The 20,874-nt window shown below is 41.0% G+C and overlaps 1 protein-coding gene across 2 annotated transcripts in view; it reads left to right on the top strand.

Annotated features, from left to right (window-relative positions):
• EPB41L3 (erythrocyte membrane protein band 4.1 like 3) overlaps window positions 1-20,874 on the top strand; it is a 280,869-nt gene that overhangs the window by 92,281 nt on the left and 167,714 nt on the right. The window contains exon 1 of one of the 2 annotated variants that reach the window (XM_066247531.1): window positions 4,614-4,779. The exons of the other annotated variant lie outside the window; for it this stretch is intronic. The gene's annotated coding sequence lies outside the window, so the exon portion shown is untranslated. Of the gene's footprint in view, window positions 1-4,613; window positions 4,780-20,874 lie in introns of those variants that run through there. 2 annotated transcript variants of the gene reach the window in all.

Raw genomic sequence — 20,874 nt, 5'->3', positions numbered from 1 at the left:
GGAGTTATCATTGATCTTCAGGTAGCAGAGAACTAGTGAGTACCAATTAGTACATATGCTACTGACATTGGTGGTTGGGCTGAGGTTCATAGGGAATCCCATCTCTAGCTCGGCATGAAGTTACACATATATCTTAAAGTTAGCTGTGCTCCTTTCTACTGTACCATAGCTAGAATTCTGGATGGCTTGTGGGTCTTCAGTGATATGTCTTATATACAATAGAGCAATTTCAATATATCTATAAATTAGTGTTGTAAGGTAAGCCTTAGAATGGTGGAAGAAATTAGAATGGTCATCTTGAGACGAGGCTAGAGTTATGGAGTGTTTCCCCGTGTTTCATGGATTATTTCAGTGTTTTCCATGTGAACATCTTAAACTAGAAATCTGAGTTCTCAGGCCAAATTGCATTAACTCTGGTACTATGTGAAAGGCATTCCCTGGACCCAAGTACTACTTTTCTGTAACTTACTGGAAAAGTACCATGAGGGGTTATATACTGACAAGAACAAAGACTTCTTTCTCTGTGGGTACAGTGGCCTTATTTTTGGAAGTGAGCAGGATGCAGGGAGCAGTTGGTCTCTCATCAAAGAATGCAAATCAAATTGTAATGGCATCATCACATTGCTTTCTACTTTGTTCCTTTCCTTCTCTTGTCCATGACGAGGAGCTCATTATTTTATTTCCTGATGAAAATAAGTAGTTTTTTTCATTATTGCTTTTACTCAGCAGGGTATTAAGATGTGATAACGTCATTATTTTATGGAACCCTAGTATATTTTACTAAATGTATTGGGGTGACATTGGTTAATAACATTTCAAGTGGACAATTCTATATCATCATCTGTATATTGCACTGTGTGTTCTCACCCCAAAGTCTAGTCTCCTTCCATCACCATATACTTGACCTCATTTATTACCCTCTCACCCTCCCCCCACCTCCCTTCCTCTCTGGGAACCACCATAATGCTGCTATCTGTCTGAGTTTATTTTGTTCATTTGTTGCTTTATTTTATATCCCGCATATGAATGAAATAATATGGTTCTTGTCCTTTTTCAACTTGATAGTCTCAAGATCCATCCATGTTGTAGTAAGTGGCAGTATTTCATCTTTCTTATGGCTGGGTAGTATTTTGTTGTGTGTGTGTGTGTATATATATCTATATATATCTATAGATATCTATATATCTATAGATATATATCACAATTTTTCCATTCATTCATCCATTGAAGGACACTTAAGTTGTTTCCTTGTATTGATTACAGTTAAATACTGCAATGAACATGGGATTCATATATCATTAACAAATAAATGTTTTCAGATGTTTCAGGTAGATACCCAGAAGAGGGATTGCTTGGCAATATGGTAGCACTGTTATTAATTTTTTAAAGAAAACTCCATACTGTTTTCCATATTGGCTGTACTATTTACATTCCCAAAAGCAGTGTATGAAGGTCCTTTTTTCTGCACATCCTCTCCAACACTTATTTTTTGTCTTACTGATAATAGCCATTCTAACAGGTGTAAGGTGGTATGTCGTTGGGGTTTTGATTTGCATTTCTCTAATAGCGAATGTCTTTTCATATACCTGTTGGCAATTCGTATGTCTTCTTGGGGAAAGTGTCTGTTCATGTCCTCTGCCCATTTTTTTCCATTGGATTATATGTTTGTTGTTGAGTTGTATAAGTTCTGTCTGTATTTTGGATATTAGCCCCTTATAAGAGGTACTGTTTGCAAAGATCTTACCCTTTCAGTTGTTGCCTTTTTGCTTCATTGATGGTTTCTTTTGCTGTACAGAATGGAACCCTAGTATTTTTGAAGCATAAAGGACTTTGGAAATAGTAGCTTATTTTACACCTGAGAAACTGAACCCTCAAAGTAAGATGAAAACTTAGTTCATTAAAATGTTCAGTGCTTGGCTTGCAATGTATGCTGTAAGGCACTGTGGGGAGATAGAGATGACTAAGAGGGCTCCTACATGGTATTAACAAGTAGAAGGAAGAGTTTATAACAGAGATTCAAGCAAGTTACTGACTGAGGGGGCTATGTGCTGCTCTTGAGTTTGTATGACATTTTTCTCCATATCTGTGCTGGGAAAAATAAAAAAGGAAACTGGAGAGTGCTGATCAAGCCCAAAGGGTTTCACAGTAATTGCTTCCCAGATTTACTATTAAACTGGGAAGCAATATGGTTTTTACTTCAAATTCTGAATTCATGGGCTATTAGGATCATTGGCTATGTACTTCAAACATTTAAAAATAATATTTAGGATTCTAACATTTTTTCCTAAGGAAATAGACATTTGTACACTATCACTAATTTTCTCCATCACAAGAAAGATTAAGATTCATGAATTAGGGAGAAAATAGTTTGCTTTCAATTAAAAAAAAAAAAAAAAAGCAAGCAAGCCTGACCATGCAGTGGTACAGTGGATAGAGTGTTGGCTTGGGATGCTGAGGACCCAGGTTTGAAACCCTGAAGTCGCTGGCTTGACGGAGAGCTTATCAGGTTTGAGCACAGGCTCACCAGCTTGAGTGGGGGGTCCCTGGATTGAGCATGGGAACAGAGACATGAGCCCATGGTCGCTGGCTTGAGCCCAAGGGTCCCTGGCTCAAAGCGCAAGGGCCTGGCTTGAGCAAGGGGTCTCTGGTTCAGCTGTATCTCCCCAGGCCCCCTCACCCCCACCCCTGTCAAGGCACATAATGAGAAAGCAATCAATTAACAACTAAAGTGCTGCATGAAAGAACTGATGCTTCTTATCTTTCTCCCTTCCTGTCTGTCCCTGTGTGTCCCCCACTGCTCTCTCTAGCAAAAAATACAGCAATAAAATGAATGAAAATATGAAACCATCTGTGTCTGGAATGATAATGCCAACTTAGTGTTTGTTATAAACAGTACAATTTGTTCAAGTGCACTTTTAAAGGAGTGTGCTGTGGCATGCACACAAAAAAGGAAAATAAATCCATTCTCCATTCACAGATCTTATGTGCAACATATGCAGCCATATCAGTACAAACGTGATTATGTGGATATATGCAACTAATACTCACATGGCCCTGATAGGAAATTATTACAGGTGATCCCCAAATATATCATTCAGCACTTGAACTATCACCTTTATCTGTCACTCTGAAGGCAGTTCAGGCCCTTGTTACTTCTGTTACTTGGAACAATGCCATAGTCACTTCCGATCAGCTCCTGGTATTTGCCCATCCATTTTAGTCTTTGAGGTGTCAACAGATTATTTTTCCAACAATGTAAGTTACATTTTCTTGCTAAAAAATTTCCCAAAGTAGGCACATCTTCAAAATACAGTTCCTTGAACTCCACGGCAACAGAGTAACCATAATTTTCTTTCTTATTTATTTATTTATTTATTTTGGGGGGTATTTTTCTGAAGCTGGAAACGGGAAGACAGTCAGACAGACTCCCGCATGCGCCCGACCGGGATCCACCCGGCACGCCCACCAGGGGGCGATGCTCTGCCCATCTGGGGCGTCGCTCTGTCGCGACCAGAGCAACTCTAGTGCCTGGGGCAGAGGCCAAGGAGCCATCCCCAGCGCCCGGGGCCATCTTTTTGCTCCAATGGAGCTGCGGGAGGGGAAGAGAGAGACAGAGAGGAAGGAGAGGGGGAGTGGTGGAGAAGCAGATGGGCGCCTCTCCTGTGTGCCCTGGCAGGGAATCGAACCCGGGACCTCCGCACGCCAGGCCAACGCTCTACCACTGAGCCAACCGGCCAGGGCAACCATAATTTTCTAACCTTCTCTCCCACACAATCTGAAAAATGCTTCCTCCCCTTTCCTATTGTAGTTTTCCCTGTCCTAGAAACCCCCTGCCAAGTCTCAGGGACAGCCCAGACCCATTAATCTCTGCAACAGTCATCATAATCTCTGCATCACATCTTTGCAGCAGCCCGTCAGTGAGCTTCTGGGAGGGTAAGTAGGATGTACATGGAGAAAGCCTTAACACTTTAACAAATATGCCGGTGACTCGGTTAGAACTTAGATGTGAGATGACCAGTAATAATTTCTTTCACCTGGAAATCAAGAGTGTGAGCCTCCTCCTCTCCATTTCAGTGAAAGCTTCATCAATAGTGACTTTCTGTTAGTTTGGGAAGCTCAGAGACCACCTGTAACTGTGTCCATTTATGGTGGGGAGGAGGAGACAGTAGTACTTGAGAGGCTGTTGAAAGACAGAAAACCTCTTCCCTACCTTAAATTCAGGTCTTCTCTATTAATTTACTATTTCTTGAGCGCCCACGTGTGCCAGATGCCAACAATATGAATGTTTTTACTTTCAAAAAGAAAAAAAGAATTATTGCAGTCCCTAAACCAATAAATAACTCACTAGAAGATCAGAAACACCCTTCCCCCACTCTGAAAGAAAAGGGGATAGAGGGCCCTGGCAGTAATCTAAGTGGACATCCAAAGGCTAACGCTATTAGCAACTGTATCGAGGCGTTGTCCCCAGCCTTGCCCTACGCTAGGATGGAGAAGGCTCTTCCTACGTAACTATCCTCAAGTACCGCGGAGGCCCCCTCCCCCGCAGCCGGGAATCGGTGTCAGCACGAGGCTGGCCCGCTCAGCGCCGTCTCTGGGCGTGTGCCCCCACCGCAGCTCCGCCGAGCCTCCGAGTCTCCTGCAAAGGGGGGCGGGGAGCCCCGGCGAGCAGCCCGCGTCTGCAGCTTCCTCCCCACGCCAGCGCCGCCAGCGCACAGCCCGGACGACGTGCGCCGAGCCCGTCCCCACGCCGCCGCGCGCCGGGCTCCCTGCCCAGCCAAGGTAACTTTTCTGCCTGCCAGAGTCGGGGGATCCTAGGGGGTCTCCCGTTCGCGGGGTGTGGAGGACGAGTCGGAGGATGAGCCGGAGGCCGAGGGCGAGGCGCGCGGGGCTGCGCCCCTGACGCGTGGCCCCCCGCACCGCCGGGCCACCCGAGTCGCCAGAGCCCGGGTACGGCCGGGCCGCTCCGGGACCCCCGCCGCCCCGCCCTCTGGGACCCCAACCGGCTGAGCCTTGCGCCCCGGGAAGCGCCCGTTCCGCCCGCGCCGCGCTGCAGAATTTGCTGGGCCGGCGCGCGGAACCCGATCACTGGCCTCCGGCCTGGGGGGCTCTCCGTGGGAGCCCTCGCCGGAAAGGGCGACTCAGTCCTCGTTTCTCGGTCAATTTGCCACAATCCCCCCCCCCCGTTCGGGGCGCCATGTTTTAAGTTACCCCTTGGGGTGGGGGCGAGGGCCAGGCGGGGAGGGTGGGGGACGGGGGCTGCGACACTGCGGCGCCGCTGGGGGCGGGTGGCCAGCTGGAGGGGCCCAGCGCCCGGTGCGGTTGGGCTGCATGCAGGCTTGTTCTGCGTGCGCCCGCGGAGGTAAGGTGCGCTCCGCACAAAGCATCCCCGCCCGGGGGCGGGCCGGCGCTTTTATGTAACTTGTCTCCTTCCCCGAACTGGGGCAGCGTCCCTCAGAGGGCGGCTGGGGCTGCAGCCCGGCTGGCGGGGGAGGAGGAGGGAACGTCCTACAGATGTTGCTATTGACCCGGGCACCTGCGGGGCTCCCTCCCCCGGCCTGAGTTCCCCTTTACCCCTGCGTGTGGAGGCCGTGACTGGCCTACTGTGGCCGAGGGGCGAGGAGCGGCACGGCTCACCTGGCGCCCGCGGGACTGCGAGCTGCCCGGGGAGGTGTGTGCAGAGCCGCTCTGCGGCGGTGGCGGTGGGGAGGCCGGGGCTCCGGTCCGCTGGAGTCAAGTCTCAGCCAGTTCCCGGCGAGGGTTTCCCGGCTCCTGCCGCGGGGGGCTTGCTTTCTCGGATTTCCCCTCTAATCTCGCCCCACTTCTCCTCTCCCCTCCCCCTTTCCATTCTCTCTTCCACCCCCACCAAGTTCATGGCTTCTGCAATGCGGTGGGTGTGGTTACCTAGTAAATTGTAACTGGTCTTTTGCAGTGGGAGCGTTCTTTTCGGTTTTTATATTTACGGATCCAAAGTTTTCCAGGGTTTTCTCCATTTACATTGCTGGGTTAAAGTTGGGAAGAGATTGTTGCAGAGCAAATAGACTGATAAAGGAAACATGTGTTATTAATTACTCCTGGAGGCTGGGCTGAGAAATCCTGAGAGGGCCAGGCAGTCCTGCTAATGCAGTGCTTCCATTACGTGTTTAAGTTGGTGTTTCAGCTTTTTTACATTAGTCTTGTGGAATTGCTTTTGCAGATATCCTCTGTCCTCTTGGGGGGGCCCATTTTTTGGCTCTCTGAGGCGACCAGGTGTGTTAGAGTTTTCTTTGCTGGCAATAACTTCCCTAGTAGAAAAGTCATCATGCCAAGTGTTAAAAATATTCTTTGAATTTCACACCAATTTTTAAAGTCTTAAAGAAACCAAAAGATAAAACTCTATTTATATCTAAGAGCCCTGAATGTAGCATCAATTACAACAAATTAAGCAGAAAAGCCCTATTAAGAAAATGGAGCACATCAAGCTTGAGTGAACTCTGGGGAATGGGAAGTGATTTGTATCTTGGTTCAGACAGGTTAAAAAAAACATGTTAATTTTGGTATCAAACTTTTGAAACTGTAGTTGGAGTAGTAAAGTTATTGTGAGGGAAAATAAATTCTAAAATGAGAACTGTGACTTAATTTCAGGAGGCATTGATAAAAATAAAATGGCGGAATACTAAATATCATGTCATTTGCATTATCGTTTTCTGATGGTTTAGAAAAGGGAAATATACGATACACCAGTTACTGCATGAAGTTTACCTGGACAGTACACTTAAGGCACATAGTGTTTTGCAAAATAGAACATGTTTTATGAGTGATGTATCAGTAACAAGAACGGTAGCCACTTTAATCTATAAACCCCTTTCAGGTGAAGTTTTGAGAAAGTATAGGTCAAAGGTCAGTATCTCTGAACTTTTACAATTTTTTCTGCATAAAGGTGATTTAAGTAGGTTAAAAGCCATTTTGGCAGTTCTTATACAGTGCTTGGACTTCGGCCAACTTTGAATTCTGTTGCAATAGGAGATTTTTTTTTATTAGATACTGTTTTATATGTACATTGGTGTTTTGAAATTGGTTGGTCGAATGCTCCAGGGGGCCACCGACGTGGATGAGAGGTAGAACCCTTCATATACTGAGAGATAGGATATCACCATTATTTGGGGAATCCTTCTGGGTTTACTGTATGTTGGAGGAAGTATGCCAAAACATGCTGTCCAGATTTTTCTTACATGAAAAATAGTAAACATTCATCTTTTAAGTTAGTGGTTTAAAAAAAGTCTTAAATTTTACAAATTAGAATTCATATTCTTTTCAGTAAACTAGAACTCTAAGAATTGGCTGAAAAACAAATATGTGTTGTTGTTTTTTCTGTGAGAATTTGACTCTAATGAAGAGAGAGAGAGAGGTGTTTTTAAAGTACTCCACTACGCAGGTTATGGATACTCCATGGTCTCTTCCAAGTAACCAAGCACAGTTTTCCTTTGAATTTCAGCTTTATTATGACTTAACTATAGAAATTATAGACTTACTATTGAAAACCATTGAATCGATTTATCTTTAGCACCACTTCAGTTAGAGAGATCTTTAATGGTGCAGTTGCTGCGTTTATTTCTTTTAAAAGGCTACCTAGCTGCTAATTTGTTGGGAATTCATTGGCCGCTCCTGGAGGATTCTGCTGTCATTGAATTTGCCTCGGCTGCAAAGAATTATGTGCTCACGAGAAAAAACTGGAGCAGTGAAGTCATTGCCCTGCCCAGTGTTGTGACGTCACTGTGGTTCAGAGGAAACAAGGGTGGGGCAGGCAAAACCTGATGGTCTGAAGCATCTTGCTGGCTTTAATTTTGCCTGAGAAATGAATGAGATTCTCCTTTCTCAAGTTCAGCCTTGTCATAAGGTATTGTGTGGAGAAGTGGAAGGTAGGCATGAATGAATGGCAAAATAAATGTGTTTCGTAGATCAAGGAAGAAAAGGGTTTGTGGTTGTTTTTTTTTTTTTGTATGCAATAGTAGAAATCATTGAGTATTCCTTTTATTGAGGAAAATAATTTTTAAAAGGGGCCATTTAAAGGGGCCATTTTCTTAAAAATAAGAATGATGAATTTATATTTATATGTATTTCTATAAGTCTTTGTACCAAAATAGCATTCTTGCTAAATTCTTGGTTTATAGTATTAGTGTTGTCTTTTGACAGTATTTGGTACCTATAATGACAGTTTCTTTTCTGGGTAGTCAGTGTTCTTTCTGATTTCTTTTAAGTGCTGTGATTGCAGTTGGCAATTGGCAAAAATGGAAAAAGCTGCAGATTTCACAAGTTGAGAAGATACCTGCAGTGATTTGGGGTCATCGATTTCGATTTAAGTTGTTTGTTCTATTTGCAAAATAGCTTGCAATTTAGCATTTTAACCCCAACTTAGAATTTTAGTGCAAAGATGATCATAGACAACTTTTTTATCCAAATTAGTCATGCATAAATTATAAGAGAAAGTCTGAAATTCTGAAACTAATGTACATTTTATGTTTTTATTTCTGAATTTAATGCGATGAGAGAGTAAAGAAAGGGAGAACCACAGAAAAGCTGCAGCTTTCATTGACTTTTCTATACCGCCTTGGTAAGATGACTGTCATTTTTTCATGTGAGTGTGTTATGTATAGGAGCTCTGCCAGTTCTTACTTAACTATGTAGCTATTCTAGAAAACATTACCAAAGCAAAGGGAATAGGGAAAAAAATGGGAAGAATGACACAAAAAGAGAAATTGAAATTAGGTACCAGAACGGCAGAGCATTCAGTTGAAATGTCTTCCGTGCTGCATTTTTAGACCTTGCAATGATTGGTTAAATTGCACACTTTAGAACTGTAAGCTTCTATTAGCACCAAACCCCTAATTCTTTTGTAATTTGCAGTGCAGAGAAAAAAGCTGACAACTTAATTTTTAGATAGCTGACATTTTGATACATTGTTCTTATAGCCCTTTCTCACAAACTTAAAATGTATTAGATCTAGAAAACACTAACCTTATTTAAACTGCCTCATGTATTTGTTTTTCTCTCCAATTATATTGAGTGGCTTGATGTGAGTAGGAACTTATTTCTCTTGGAGTTTCATCCTCAAACTAAGTACAGGTCTAAACACAGCATTGAGTAAATATTTAAGGAATTGAATGAAAAATGAGGCCTAAAGTGATTTACTCTTCACTACAAAAAACATTTGAAAAAGCCTTAAAAAGTATTGCTGCTGTTTAAAAATGAGCCTTACTGGACTTGTGCATGTAGTCATTAATATTTTTCTTAGTTTTTTCTCTTTCTTTGGTCCTATTTTGCTCAATCTCTCCACCACCCCCCCCTTACCCAGCCCCCTGCAGTCATTCTTGTTAATGGCATCATCCTCTTCAGAACAAGCTTGCTACTCTGTCCATAGTTGAAATTAGGTAGGTTCTTCAGGTTTTGCTAAATCAAAGAAGAGAAAAAAAGTATGGCTTTTTTTTTTTTTTTTTTTTGCAGGAAGGTTTGCAGGCCACCTGCTTCCTTCATGCCAGTTGTAATTGGTGTCATAGAGGACATCAGAGTGGAGGGACTGCTCAGAAGAGGAGGAGGGATCCGATTGGAGTGTGACAAAAGCTGAAAATAGATTAATGCTAGGCGATGATATTGATCCTGATGGTGAACTAAAAAGAGAAAAATATTTTATAGGTGATCTTCCTACTTCACTTGTTTTTATATAGTATTTACATTCTCATACAGGGTTTTTTAAAAAGTTATTTTAATAACCATTATTTTTAAAACATTTTTTTCCACATTTTAATGTCTCTAGAATCGGAATATGTCTTACAGTTCCTCTTAGCCATGCAGCAGAGAGAAAGCTGGCAACTTAATTCATTGATTGGGAGTGTTCATCGAAAGTTGGAGAACTGGGGGTCAGCTGTCTGGAAGAAAATCTTGGCAACAGTAATGGAGCACTCATAAGAAATAGTGCATTATCACTGAAGAAAGATAGAAGATAGTGTGTTGTAACAGCAAAGACAACTGTTACTGAGTTCATATGCAGTTCAACAGAATTGGATTTGAACCTTATGAAGAATTTTTAGTGCAGGCAGTCCCCGGGTTATGAACGAGATAGGTTCTGTAGCAGGGTTCGGGAACCTATCTATGGCTTGCGAACCAGATGTGGCTCTTTTGATGGCTGCATCTGGCTCACAGACAAATCTTTAATAAAAAAAAATAACATTAAAAATATAAAACATTCTCATGTATTACATACAATTCATTCATTTCCTACCGCTCATGTTCATGGTCGCGAGTGGCTGGAGCCAATCACAGCTGTCCTCTGGGACAACACCAAATTTTTATTGGATAATGCATAACATACATGGGTCATTGTATGACTCTCATGGAATTACATTTTAAAATATGTGGTGTTCATGGCTCTCTCAGCCAAAAAGGTTCCCAACCCCTGTTCTATAGATTTGTTCTTCAGTTGAATTTGTATATAAATTGAAACAGATATATTTAACTATTAAATGCAACTTAGATATTTGTCTTAATGTAGCATATATTTTCACCTTTCTGTACATATAAATACTTAAACATTTTCAAATACAACCTTAATCTTGGGTGATGCAGAAAATGATGGACTTGTTGTATTAGAGTCAGGGTTTGAGTCTGCTATTAGAGTCAGTTTCTTGAAGTAGACATCAGGGAGGTTTGTACAGAGCTTTTTTTTTCTCTCATAAATGGCCTTGTAGCATCTCAGGCCTTTGGTAACTGTATGGTAAACTTTGGTGAACCTCTCTGTATCAGGATGTTGCTCCTTTAACTTTGTCAGTCCTACTTCAGTGAGACAGAAAGTATCAGCTAACTCTTTTGTAGAAAACTTTTTAGATTCTGGAGTTTCTAGGTTCCTGCTTTCTTCCTTAAATGCTGTCATCTGCTGCTCCAGTTCCATAAGGTCTTCATTGGTTAGTTCTTTGCCATGAGAGTTGAGTAACTCTATGATATCATTTTCACTGATGCCCAACTGGAGTTGATTACCAAAAGCCCTTATGACACTCAGTTCCTAAGTATAAATTGTATGTAAGTCAAATGTTTGTAACTCGGGGACTTGCTGTAGTCTTGGCCAATTAATTTTGTTTTCTTTTCTTTATGCACTCATGCCTAAATAAATCCAAAAGAGTAAACCTAAATAAACCTATAAAAGTTATTTAAAGAATTGGGAAATTAAAACTTCAATGTGTAAGTTATAGCTTAATTGGCAGAGTGCTGCATAATGTGTTATCACTTGCAATGAATGGTTTCATGAAATTTATGAAATATGATTTGTCATTTGGCTATGCAGATTTTCTCAGAAATACTTTATAATGTTCATTGCTTATTTATGTGGCCTAGTTCATGCATTATTATGCCTCTTATGTGCAGTTCTTCATAGGAAAAAATCTATTGAGCAATGTTCATTTTCCATTTTGACTTCTCCATTGTGGTCCTTGAAAGATGGTTGGACTTTGATAGAGATTAGTCGTTGAGAAGACATTCCAGCAGTCAAGAAGCCTAAATTTAGCTGGAAAGCACCCTTTACCATGAGGAGTAGCAGATGAGTCTAAGGAGAGAGTTTGGGGCCTGAATGAAAGGTTGTTGTACTGTATATAAGACTAAGGGATATTTTGAACTTCCTCGGTCATGGGGAGCTATTGATAGTAGTGGAGTCAGGAAGAAGAGTGTTTATTTGGTGAGAAGCAGGATGTATTGGAAGAATAGGAGTCTGGAGACAGATTTTTATTAATAGACTAATCCAAAAAATTTCAGAAATTGAATGTAATGATTTTTCTTCTCAATGACTGATATTTGGCAATTGACATATAGTTTAAGGGTCATATTTATAGTTGAAGATTACATATTACTTTTGAACTCTTTGGGATAGGAGATGAGATATGCAGAAGATGGAGAGATTTTTATTGTTATTTATCTTTCCAGTTAAAACATCATCATTATATCAGATATTAAAAATAATGCATGCCTGCTTTAAGTTCTAGTCTAACAATACTGAAAAACCAAAAAGAAGAAATCTGCAGGCGTCCCCAAACTATGGCCCACGGGCCGCAGTTTGGCCCCTTAAGGCCATTTATCCAGCTCCCGCCGCACTTCCAGAAGGGGCAACTCTCTCATTGGTGGTCAGTGAGAGGAGGACTGTATGTGGGAGCCCTCCAATGGTCTGAGGGACATTGGAGGGCCAGTGAACTGGCCCCCTGTGTAAAAAGTTTGGGGACCCCTGAGAGCTACTGTTAATATTTTTGGCAATCATCCTCCTAAAACTCTGACTCTGAACGGTGGAGGTACTGTAGTGGGTCTTGGAATCAGACAGACCTGAGTTGAACCCCCAGTCTTACTGTTTAATAGCTATGTGACATAGGTCAAGACTCTTAGCTTTCTTGAGTCTGTTTGCTTATTTATAAAATGGCCATAATGCTTAAATCTCAAGGCTTTGAGGACTAAATGATATAAAACACGCAAAGGACTAAACATAGTAGCTAGGATATCACAAGTGCCTGTCAAATAGCTGTAGCTTTATTTTGTGTATGTATAGATTCATAGATAGGCACATAATAGTTTACATGAATAGATCTCTAGCTTTAAATATTTACTGGTTGTACCCAGCCATACGTTGCTGTGACTCAGTCTGGTTAAATGGAAAAGAAAGAAAAGAGCGCACATTTCTAATATGTTTAATTTCACAATGCTTGTGGGTATACAATATTTTTTGTTGTTCCATTGTCTGTGCAGATATAGAGATTGTCTGGTTTGCCGATTCTAGAACACGCAACATATAATTGTCCATGTGAGAAGCAATCTGTACGTAGATCTAAAAGTGCACAATTCTAAAGCTTGGCCCTGAGCTTTGTTGATGGTGATTGCAAATGCCAATCGAATTGGGAATTGCAATCTCTTAAATTGAAATGACATATCCGTTGGAATCATAGGAATACGAGGAATGAGGACATCTTCACCTTTGAAAGGTCCTGTCAAGATTGTTGCTTCTAGGACGTTGCTCATTAGGTTTTTTAATACAGACTGCATGCCGCTGCAAATCTTTGGCTGGTTGATATTTCACAAAACGATAATTGGCATGCTGATTTTCAATTGCAATACATGTGGTGGCATTCCTGGCGGATCGAGTGAATTCAAAAATTCTGTTGGATAATTAACCACTTCATCTGCTTCCACAACAGTGTCGACGGACTTGTATGTGACTGCCTTGCTTTGAATGATAGACTGAATAATATTGTTAAGTTTATAGATGTCTTTGTTCTTGGCCGCAAGAATAGCTCGTTCACTCAGCCAATCGTGATTCTTATAATTGGTTTGAATATTGGGAAATACTTTTTCAACCAATTCTTCTTTTGACATCACTAAATTGCAGAAGTTATGAGGCAATGATATTCGTCCTGAGGTCAGATCAACCAGCACCTTTCCGTTCCCAGTCCAGCAATTGATGTGAGAATATCGCAGCTGATCGATCGTTTTGCAGCTGGCCACGCATATTTGTAGTTAATTTTAACATCTTTACGTGTTGCCACAAAGTGGAGTATTTCAGGCAAGCATTTATTTCATCTGTTGGTGTTGATCAAGGAATTACAGGTAATATTTGCCTGAAATCTCCTGCAAGCAATATTAATGCATTCCCAAATGGTCTGATGTTTCCATGCAAATCTTGCAATGATCAATCAAGAGCCTCTAGCAATTTTTTGTGTGCCATTTTGCATTCATCCCAAACAGTAAGTTTGCATTTCTGCAGTATTTTTCCCATGCTGGATGCTTTGGGAATGTTGCACGTGAGAATTTCAATGAATTGCATGTTCAATAGCAATTTCAAAGTGGAATGAGCAGTTCTTTCACCTGGTAGCAATGTCGCAGCTATTCCGATGACACAAGAGCTAGGGCTATGTCATTTTGGGATCGAATTGCTGCCAGTTCCTCCTGCCACATCTTAAGAAGACGATTTCTCCAACCTCGTTATTGACAGTTTGCATTATTTGATCATAAATGCCTTTTTGCTCAAGTGTTAGCTTAGGAATATTTGATTGCACCTACGACAAAAGATCACCCGTGTTGTAATTTTGTTCGCAACGCAATTCTACATCAAACGAAGCAGCAGCAGATCGATTTGGTGATGGCATTCCCAATTGATTGAGAACTGTGGTCACAATTTCACAAATCTTCAATCATTAGCAACGCTTTGTTGTAGATTTCTGCTGTGAAATCCATGTTCTTATTAGAATTTTCCTTGCATATTCGATGGAAAATATCTTCAGCCACGTGCGATTTATATTTCTCCCATAACTCTTTTGGAGCTGAAGGAGAACAGGTGGTCAATATGATTGCAAACAATGCACAAATTTGATTTGGATGTGCCGTGTTGCATGCATCATTAATGCATACATCCCAGTGTCGATTGTTCTCCAATATATTCAGAGCTTGACATGCACTCGAAAGTAGCATGTATAATGCTGTTGACAATTCTCAATTGCTAGAAAGATGTTGGACCGGGCACATTTACCAACAGCATGCGAAGAAAGAAGCATTCATCTTGATTGGGATGCACAGTGTACAGTCTGCCTATCGTAGTTTCTTTGAATATGCCAGGGTGTCTGTCGACTTGCTCTCCTTGTTTGCGTCATTCACAGGGAGAGACAGTCAGACAGACTCCCGCATGTGCCCGACCGGGATCCACCCGGCACGCCCACCAGGGGCAACGCTCTGCCCACCAGGGGGCGATGCTCTGCCCCTCCGGGGCGTCGCTCTGCCGCGACCAGAGCCACTCTAGCGCCTGGGGCAGAGGCCAAGGAGCCATCCCCAGCGCCCGGGCCATCTTTGCTCCAATGGAGCCTTGGCTGCGGGAGGGGAAGAGAGAGACAGAGAGAGGAAGGAGGGGGGGTGGAGAAGCAAATGGGCGCTTCTCCTGTGTGCCCTGGCCAGGAATCGAACCCAGGTCTCCCTCACGCCAGGCCGACGCTCTACCGCTGAGCCAACCGGCCAGGGCCTCAAATGATTTTCTACTCGCATTCCAGATGTAATATGTAGGCACTTCCAAATACAGCAGTGTTTTCACAAACATGTCATTTTGACATAACGTTGTAGCCGGTGGATTCAGGGCTATTTGTTGCACATTTGCAGCTGTGAAATAAACTATACTCACAGAATGAACGCTATGGTAAACAACACAGCTCAATTCCAACACAATGTCACATGAAATAATTAAATCAAAATGAAAATAAATCGAAATCTATGAAAATTCAATTTAACAATGCAATTGGAAACATTGAAATGGAACCATAAAATTGGAAATTTGGAAATTGTAAATGGATCGTAAATCGGAAACACTGAATGGAATCATAAAATATTTAGTATAGCGTGTGTTACTTTTACATCCAACAGATAGCACTGTTTTTCAAAAAAGGCATGTTTTTACCTGTCACAGGTGTGACATCTATATAATAGTAGGTATATAAAAATGGGCGTATTCGAATGCAATGTTGTATCAAAATTTCAAAGCAATCAGTGAAGAACTTTCGAAGATTTAAGATTTTGAACAAATGAACATTTACATTTTTATTTATGTAGTATAACCCTTTTCTTATGTCCTGGGAAGCCTTTTCATATATGCAAGTGTATATCTACATTGTTATTTTTAATGGGAAATACTTTCTTTGAGTCCTGTCCAGTACTGGTGAAGAATCATTACCACCTTAATGATAATGATTATTAGAAGCCTTGTCATCTAGCCCCTCCTCCTCCCAATACTTACTGCTATACTTTTCATCATTGTCTTATAGTGCACACATCATAGGACTGTGGTGAGACAGGACAGTAAGCAAAATTAAAATCTCTGATGATAATTGTATATATCTCACTGGTGTATGTGCATATTTATTTTTAACAAACTAAAACAACTAGCCTGTAACCCTACATTTTCTGACTTCCGAACTTAAACTTTAATGCAGAATCTGTTCACAGAGGGCGAGGACTGACCTTCCCCAGCACTGTCTGACCTTGAGGTCCCGGGTGCTCACTGTCTTCACATACATGTCCCAGCATGCCCCAAAGGGCAGCAGACATCACAGCCTGAACTAAACTCTTGAGTTCAGAGTTAAGACACTTCAGAGTCTGGGATCATTTGGATGGTGTGGGGACATTAAGCTCCCAGGGATAGAAGAAGTTAAGCTTCCCTTGGTCATATTCTGAATTCAACCAGTAGAATTCACCAGTAGAGTTCTCACCAGTAGAGAATTCACCAGTAGAATTCACCAGTAGAGTACTTTGTTCTCACCAGTAGAGTTAACAAATCAGAGCACAGATTCTATGCAGATTCTCCAGGGATGTGAACCACTCAGTTATTGGAAGGCACGTGGTTTTGACTGGTCTTAGGTTTACTTGAAATCCATTCTTATTTTCCCTATATTTATGTGGTTGAGGAAAATAACTTTATGATCCTAAGGGGGTGCTAACTGGAGTAGTGCTTCTAGACTTCTGTTAGGTCAGGCCATTATAGAGTCTGGGAGCGTAAGGATGGACCTGTGAATTGCTTGCTTTTATGTAACTTGTATCTATTGATCACATCACAGAGATAATAGAGAGTTTGGGGAATTTCAATACAGAGAATTCTTGATTTTTGTCTACTTTGTCCCATAATTTTATGCTGTTAGGTGATTACTTTTATTAACTTTAAGAGGAATACTTTTATTGGGCCAAGTATAGGGTTGGAACATTAGAAGTTGACTAATGTGTCTGCTCAAGATATTTGGAACGTTTTCCCTTTGATTTTTGAAGTCTAGATAGCAGTAATTCATGGGGAGGAGCTGTTCTGTAGGACAAAGAAAACATGAGTTAGAGAAAATATAGGTGGAAACATCAGCAAATCTTCAGCTAGGTGGCTTTGGACAAGTTACTCCACTTCCCTGAACAAAGTCCCCCAGCTGTGAAGTGGTGATGATGGTGCCAACCTTAAGGTTGAAGTAAGACCTACATATTCAAATACATCTGGAGCGGGGTGTAACAAGAGCAGGCCCAAGGTGAATGTTTTCTTGTTGCTTACTTTGCTGTGCCTAGGCACCTGTTGTGTGTAGGAAGTGGAGACTCCAACGATAAATCATCATTTATGTCATTCTGTTCACAAATTCCATAATCCAAAAGACCTTCAATGAGAATATGGAAGTTTGTCTATTTTTAAACTCCAAATAGCAATAATAGAAGTTTGCAAAGAATTAGCCACAGTGGTTTTTCAATTTTCATATGCAATAAAATCACCTGGGGAATTATTACAAAAGAATTTCTAGGGACCTATCCACAGTTCTCATTTAATAGGGCTGGAGTTGGGTCAAGGCATTGTATGTCCAACAAGTACTTCAGTGGATTTTGTTACAAGTGGTTCCTGGACCAAATTTTGAGATGTTCTGTCTTATGGGATCTTGTTGTAATTACCTTTTAGTTTACTGGCTCTTGTCTGGTATACATTTAATCTGGAAAGATAATGAACTGTAAATAAAGAGTACTAATTTTTGAGAGAATATTTACTATAAAGGAACTGATCCTGACCTTGGACTGAGGAAATCTGGTTTTAATATGGCTGGTTCATTAATTACCACTTTTGTGGCCTTGGGAAGTTTTGTAAAATTTAAAAGGTAAAGAATCAACTAGGATTTAAGCACAGCTTTATTATCTATTAAAGAGGAATGATACGTCACCTAATGGTCAGGAGTATTAAATGAGAATCTGAATGAAAATATGTACATGGCTTTTGATATATCTTTGGTTGGAGTTAGTTTTACTTTGTTATGATTGATAACAGAAAAATGGAATAATATCAGCTAGTGAAGAAGGGATGCTTTTTTGGGTGAATGTGATTCTTCTACTGATCAAGTAATACTGAGCTATTTGGGTCTTGCAGACTTTCCGAAGATATGAAGTGCTTAACTTATATTTGCAAAACTTAAAGTAATTAAATAAGCTCTGTTTTCTTTAAAGATGTTACTATTTTAGTGGTATATAGATGATAAATGGTCAGATTAGATTATAGAATCTTCTAATTAGCATATTTTTCTATGCTCATATCTAAGAAGGTGACACATATAAGGGAAACAAAATAAGGCCAAAGAACCCATCCTTGAGCAAGGGTACAGGAGCATAGCCTTGCCCGGCCTGCGGGAACCAAGGTTTGCAGCCTGACGCACAAGATGGCTCCTCCGGCTGGGGTGGAGCAAAAGCCCAGAGTAGGCAGAGTCCTGTGACTGAGTGAGGGCATGCAGCCCCACCTGGGCCATGGAGCCAAGGCTTGCAGCCGTCCCGCAAGCAGGCTCCTCCCGCAGGGGTGGGGCGAAAGCCCGAAATCAGGCAGAGACCTGCAGCTGAGCAAAGGTGCTCACTTCTGCCCTCAGGGCCAAGGCTTGTGGCTTGGCGTGGTGCATAACCCCACCCGTGGGGGCGGGGCAAAGGCCAAGGCCACCAAGGCTTGTACACCCAAGCACATGATCAAAGCCCTACCCATGAAGGAGAGGCAGAAACCACAGCAACAGCCCCAGAGGACTGGCACCAGCAACCCCCATACCCAAATGCCCTAGGCAGCAGCAGCAGAGGGGGTGGCGGGCCTGCAGACAAACCACATCTAGGGAACACAGAGGCCACACCCAGTGGACTCCAGTGGCCAAAACCGTCTTTTACACAGACAAAATGGGAAGGCAGAAAATGCAACACAAATGAATCAAGAGAAATCCCAGAAAAGGACCTGAATGAATCAGATATAACCAAATTACTGGATGAACAGTTTAAAATAACGATTGTTAGGATGCTCAAAGATCTTAGAACAATAGATGGTCATTATGAACACCTAAATAAAGAGATAGCAAATATAAAAAAGGACATTGAAATAATAAAAAAGAATCAGAAATGACAAATACAATATCAGAAATAAAGAACACAATGGAAGGAATTAAAAGCAGGATGGATGAAGCTGAGAATCGAATCAGCAAGTTAGAGGACAAGATAAATGAAGGCACAGAAGCAGAGCAGAAAAAAGAAAAGAGACTCAAAGAGTCTAAGGAAACTCTAAGACAGCTCTGGAACAACATGAAGAGAAATAGCATCCGCATCATAGGGGTTCCTGAAGAAGAAGAGAAAGAACAAGGGACAGAGACTTTGTTCAAACATATCATAGCTGAAAACTTCCCTAAATTAAGGCAGGAAAACATTTCACAAGTTCAAGAAGCACAGAGAGCTCCATTAAAGAGAAACCCAAAGAAATCTACATCAAGACACATTGTAATTAAAATACCAAAGCTAAGTGATAAAGAGAAAATATTAAAAGCTGCTAGAGAAAAAAAAGGCTATCACCTACAAAGGAGCCCCCATAAGGATGACTGCCGACTTCTCAACAGAAACACTTGAGGCCAGAAGGGAATGGCTGGCAAGAAATATTCAAAGTAATGCAGAAAAAGAGCCTACAACCAAGACTACTTTATCCAGCAAGGCTATCTTTTAAATTTGAAGGAGAAATAAAAAGCTTTCCAGACCAAAAAAAAAAAAAAAAAAAAAAAAAAAAAAATCAAGGAATTCACTACAACCAAACCAATGTTGCAAGAAATGCTAAGGGGCCTGTTGTAAATAGATCAAAGGGGAAAAAGAATATAGCAAAAGAGGAATACAGTTTTAAAAAATAAAATGGCAATAAACAATTACATATCAATAATAATCTTAAATGTTAATGGATTAAATGATCCAATCAAAAGACATAGAGTAGTTTTGTGGATAAGGAAACAAGACCCATACATATGCTGTCTACAAGAGACACACCTTAAAACAAAAGATGCGCATAGACTGAAGATAAAAGGATGGAAAAAAAAATTCACGCAAATGGAAATGAAAAAAAAAACTGGGGTAGCAATACTTATATAAGACAAAATGGACTTTAAAACAAAGGGTATAGTATGAGATAAAGAAGGTCATTACATAATGATAAAGGGAGCAATCCAACAGGAAGATATAACCGTTATAAATATCTACGCACCTAATATAGGAGCACCTAAATATATAAAACAGACTTTGATGGATTTAAAGGGTTAGATCAACAGCAATACTATAATAGTAGGGGATTTCAATACCCCACTAACATCACTAGATAGATCCTCAAGAAAGAAAATTAACACAGAAACAGCAGACTTAAAGGACACACTACATCAACTGGATTTAATAGATATCTTCATACCTTTCACCCTAAAGCAGCAGAATATACATTCTTTTCAAGTGCTCATGGTACATTCTCTAGGATAGACCACATGTTAGGGCACAAAAGCGGTCTCAACAAATTTAAGAAGATTGAAATCATATCAAGCACTTTCTCTGATCACAATGGCATGAAACTAGAAATCACAACAGAAAAACTGAAAAATACTCAAACACTTGGAAACTAAAGAGCATGTTATTAAATAATGAATGGGTTAACAATGAGATCAAAGAAGAAATAAAAAAATTTCTAGCAATGAATGATAATGAGCATACAACAACTCAAAATTTATGGGACAGAGCAAAAGCAGTACTGAGAGAGAAGTTCATAGCATTACAGGCATACCTTAAGAAGCTAGAAAAAGCTCAAATAAACAACTTAATCCTGCATCTAAAACAACTAGAAAAAGAACAGCAAATAAAGCCCAGAGGTGGTAGAAGGAAGGAAATAATAAAGATCAGAGCAGAAATAAATGACATAGAGGCTAAAGAAACAATACAGAAGATCAATGAAACAAGGAGCTGGTTCTTTGAAAAGGTAAACAAGATCGATGAACCTTTAGCCAGACTCACCAAGAAAGAAAGAGAGAGGACTCAAATAAATAAAATTAGAAATGAGAGTGGGGAAATAACAACTGA

Source organism: Saccopteryx bilineata, chromosome 11 (genome assembly GCF_036850765.1).
Source record: "Saccopteryx bilineata isolate mSacBil1 chromosome 11, mSacBil1_pri_phased_curated, whole genome shotgun sequence".
In the NCBI taxonomy this organism is placed as follows: Eukaryota; Metazoa; Chordata; class Mammalia; order Chiroptera; family Emballonuridae; genus Saccopteryx; species Saccopteryx bilineata.
This window is presented reverse-complemented; position numbering and strand designations above follow the sequence as displayed.